The sequence below is a fragment of the Vombatus ursinus genome, unplaced genomic scaffold, assembly GCF_900497805.2.
Source record: "Vombatus ursinus unplaced genomic scaffold, bare-nosed wombat genome assembly UNPS02012179.1, whole genome shotgun sequence".
NCBI classification, from domain to species: Eukaryota; Metazoa; Chordata; class Mammalia; order Diprotodontia; family Vombatidae; genus Vombatus; species Vombatus ursinus.
Genome location: NW_020951957.1, coordinates 4,391,970 through 4,396,358, shown reverse-complemented (window position 1 = coordinate 4,396,358; position 4,389 = coordinate 4,391,970). Strand labels below are relative to the sequence as shown.

General features: G+C 32.2%; 1 non-coding gene across 1 annotated transcript; it reads right to left on the bottom strand.

The window, feature by feature from the left end:
• Window positions 1-1,067: 1,067 nt before the first annotated feature.
• On the bottom strand, window positions 1,068-1,261 carry LOC114039730. Its single transcript, XR_003568694.1, has one exon. It is a non-coding gene; the product is annotated as a U2 spliceosomal RNA (small nuclear RNA).
• Window positions 1,262-4,389: the final 3,128 nt, after the last annotated feature.

The window sequence follows — 4,389 nt, the reverse complement described above, 5'->3', positions numbered from 1 at the left end:
AGATAATATTTGTAAAGTTATTTTTAAACATTAAAGCACTATAAATGCTATTATTCTTATTTTTGTTATTATTATTATTATTATTATTATTATTATTATATTAAGTTAAATGATTCATAATACCTTAGTCACAAGTCATAAAAGTAAGGGAATCAAAATAGAAGACAGTGCAAACAATAAAGGAAAAAGGAAAGGTCCCCTTTTTCCTTGTGGCATCTCCTCCTCTCCCTCTCCTTTTCCATGTTTTTTTTTTGATAAGACAAGAGAGAAGCTATAGAATAAGAGGGTAAAAGATAGGCTATGTTATTCCCATTGGAAGTCTTAGAAACCATCAGGCAGAGAGAAACTCAATACATTAAAATAATAATTAAAAGGAATACAACTGAAAATCAGAGTGGGTTTATTCTGAAGCTATATGAAACTAGGATACTAAAGGAAAAAGACAATCTAATTTGGTTGTTGTCATTGTCTTTGTTGCTTTAAACAGATCAATTATTTCATGGCAAATTATGAAAAGACTGCTTGGACCTCAAATGGGAATTGAGAAAATAGTACATAAATCAATTAGGAACTGAACTGGGATTTGGTAGCTAGCAGGCTAAAAAAAAAAAAATCACACTTTCCATGTTAAATAAATCAATTTTTAAGCTTTGTCATTCCATTATTATAGTTCTATTTTAAAAAACAATCTATTAGTATGTCTACAAATGGTGTCATATAACACCAATAGTCTGTCATTGTCGTTGTTGTTGTTGTTGTTGAGGACATAGGAGATGGAAGAAGTTAGAGTTGGGAGTGGGGAAGGAATATTACACCTTCTCCTACCTCCTACTTCTTCTAGTTGACGTAAAATATTTCATGCCAATAGGAAAAAAAAAGACACAAATCAAATGATTTCCTTTGTTCTATGTTCAGACAAAAGGAATCACTTAAAGAGAGCATCTTCAAATGACAAAACAACTAAGATTTTCTCTGAAGCTAGATGATGTGCATGTATGTGTATTGGTAGGGAATTGGGGATGGGGCTGAAAGATATATTTTCACCATTATTTTTTTAATTTCCCAGGGGAAAATGCACTATTTCCAGAAGTATTACACTGTCACATCAATTTGTGAAGTGGACAGAGCAAGTTCCTATTCCATCTCCCTGTTCCAAAAAAATATATTTAACATTCAATCCTTAGGTAGAGGACCTATCAGATAATAAACTAATAGGAATAGATGATCTACTTGATCTTAGTCAAAAGACCCAAAAAGTGATCTTTCACTCTTATTTAAGGATGTTTTAAAGATTTTCTATCTAGGGATGACTCTAAAAATAGTTTGGATGTTACCTAAGTGGTAACCTTATGATGAGACATTGTCATGAATGAAGGGCAAATGTCAAAATCATTTGTCAAAAGCTTAATACAGAAAAGAGAATTATGAGATTTAAAGAACTAAGGTTTTCTGTTTCCCAGAAATAAGTGTCTGATGGCCAGGGACTTTCTGGATCAGCTTTTGGTATTGGTTGAATTGGTAGGCAAATAATATGCTCAAGTTAATTCCCAAAGAACTTCTTCCAACACTGCAGATAGAGATCACAACCTAAGACTCAGTAGCTTTGGAGATGGCAAATGGTAGAAAGAGAATAGGTTCTGGATTCAGATACACATCCAACCTTTGATTATTAATGTGTAATCCCAAACCCAATCATTTAATGTTCCCTGCCCTTGATTTTCTCATCTGTAAAATATTTGGCTTCTGAAGGCCTTAGTAAGTTGGCTGAGTCTGACAGAAGTAAAAAGATTTTTACAGGGTGACACAGTACCTGCTAGAATCAGGAATTGAACTGAGCTCTTCCCAATCCCAAGTTCATATTATCTTGGTAGAATTGATGTCCAAATAAAACATAAAATAGCTAACCTTTGTTAACTTTTATTCTTTTTGTGACCTTTTTTTTTAATCTCAAGTTATCTTCATTTCAGAAATTTAAGACTGACTGGTTAGAAAATACCAAAGAATGAACTTGAACATTGAAAAAAAAATGAACTACTTAGTTGGCACTAGATAAGCAACACTCCTCCTACCATCAAAAAATGTTACTGAAATGAAGTAGATCTTTTTTTCTTTCAAAATATTTTAACTGGCTTTTTAGGTGTGCTAAAAACCAATCTCAGTCTAATTTAAAATAGGCAAGATAAAAAGGATTAGTTTAGCAATTTGGGACCATCTAAGAAGTAAATCTAGATAATCTATACCAAAGTATTTTGTTTTTCTCTTAGATCATCTGGATTGGAACTCTAAATTGTCCCAATTTCACCATATAATTGCAATACCCTTTGCTATGATTAGGTTGTATAGACCAACTGAAAATTTGCCTTCAAGTCAACAATGATTTAAGAAGCCTAACATACACAATGGGAGAAATGTTTTATTGAGACATTTTGTAAGAAAAAGTCAGTTTGCATACTACAAAACTAAAATTCATTTCCATATGTGTCCATTAATGAATTTCAAAATGACATTTTACTATCAAGTAGAAACATCATAAGAGGCCAGAAGACAGAGGTAAATCCTGAATGTTCAGTGACTTGATGATAATGACAGATGTTATGAGAGGATTTGATAGTCCACTTGAGTTTATGCCTAGAAAGATGAGAAAGCATAAGAGAATTATGGAAAGAAACTCTTCTTTCCATGCTTAGGAATACAGGGTGATAATTATCTCTAAAGTCAGAAAAGGAGAATGTTGTCATTTTGTGTATACAGTGCTCTGTAAGAGTTAATGTAATTGCTTCAAACTTTGATTATGTGTAGTCAAATGAATAAATAAGGATCAATACACACACATGTATATGCTTTACTATAATTCATGTGGTCAATAACCATTTTTATTACCATAAATTCAAGGATCAATTAGCCTCTGGCTTCAGCAGTGCCACTTCACTAACCTAAAGTAATGTATACATACTTTTAAGCTCTTAAAGCTTCCCTTAAAACACTGTGCAGGTATGTGCACATGTGTGTGTTTAGTTTTGTATGTGTGTTTGTGTGTGTGTGTGTGTATACACCTACTGGTGAGAGAAACCTCCATTAATGGCTTAAACTCTAACTGTGATACAATGATTAGATATATTACCATGTCAAATAGCTGACCAGGTTCTCAAAGTCTATTTCAGGAGAGTAAAAGCTCAGAGAAATAGGAATTGGACAAAAATGAAGCCTTAGGTGCCAACTATCATCCTCTTCTAGAAAAATTTAAATGAAGAAAAAGTTACTGGGAAAAGAAGACTGAAAGAGACCAGAAACTGCCTAAGCCAGTAAATGTTTCATCTGTTTTAGAAAAATAGTATAGAATTAAAAGAATAATTATGTTTTTCAAATATCAGACCAATAGTTTACCCAGTTTAAATCATCAGATTTAGAGTAGCAACATGAAGTAGTTTGTGAGAAGACAAGGTTTCAAAAGCAAATTAGTTGTTTTTTTTTTTTTTAGGATCAAAACAAAAGTATAAGCATTATCCTATTTCAAATATTTGCATAGGGCATAACCAGCCCTAGAGTCTCTTGCCTTGAAAACCATTGTACTGGGACATATCAATACCAGGTATTGAACTTGAAATACCTTCAGGAATATCACTGCACATGAGAGGCATACCTTTTATGCAGCAAATCCAGTTGGGTTTGGAAAGCTCTGGTGAATTGAAAATAGTTGACAGATATGCCATTAAAGAATTATCCCTTTGTTAAAAAGAAATAAATAAAACAATAAAAATATATAGCACAAACTATACTGCACACAATTAATCTTCCTTTGAGTATCCAGAGGGCACTTCAGAATCTTGAATTCCCTCAATGTCATTAGTATGCAGAGTACATATACTTGTACCATTCTGTGGGGGAAAAAAATTTTAGTTACATAAGCTTTCTTTCTTTTTTTTTCAACCAGAGGAAGAGAAGTTTGGCTATATTAGGATCTAATGTACCTGTAAATTGAATAGAAGATACTTAATAAAAAGAGATTCCTTATCTGTTATTCATTATTCTTACTCATACAAGTCAAATAGATTTTAATATAGCTATAATGAAATTCCTGGGATTTATTATTAACCAACAAGGGTAATTTGTTGCATGTTATTGAAAAGTATATCAAATAAATAAAATTGTGCAGATTTCATATAACAAATTGAATATCAGTTATTAATGCAGGTGTGTGTGTTTTTATACCCCAGACATCAACTTCATTTTTAGTTGTTGCTTGGTTTGATTACAAAAATATCCTGCATTCATTTGGACTTTTCCCAGTGGTGCTACCAGGACAGCAAACAAATGAAACCATATGGCATTTATCAATAATGAGAAACATGCCTTACATAAAGGAAGGAGATTGGCAAATTTTCAAATGAG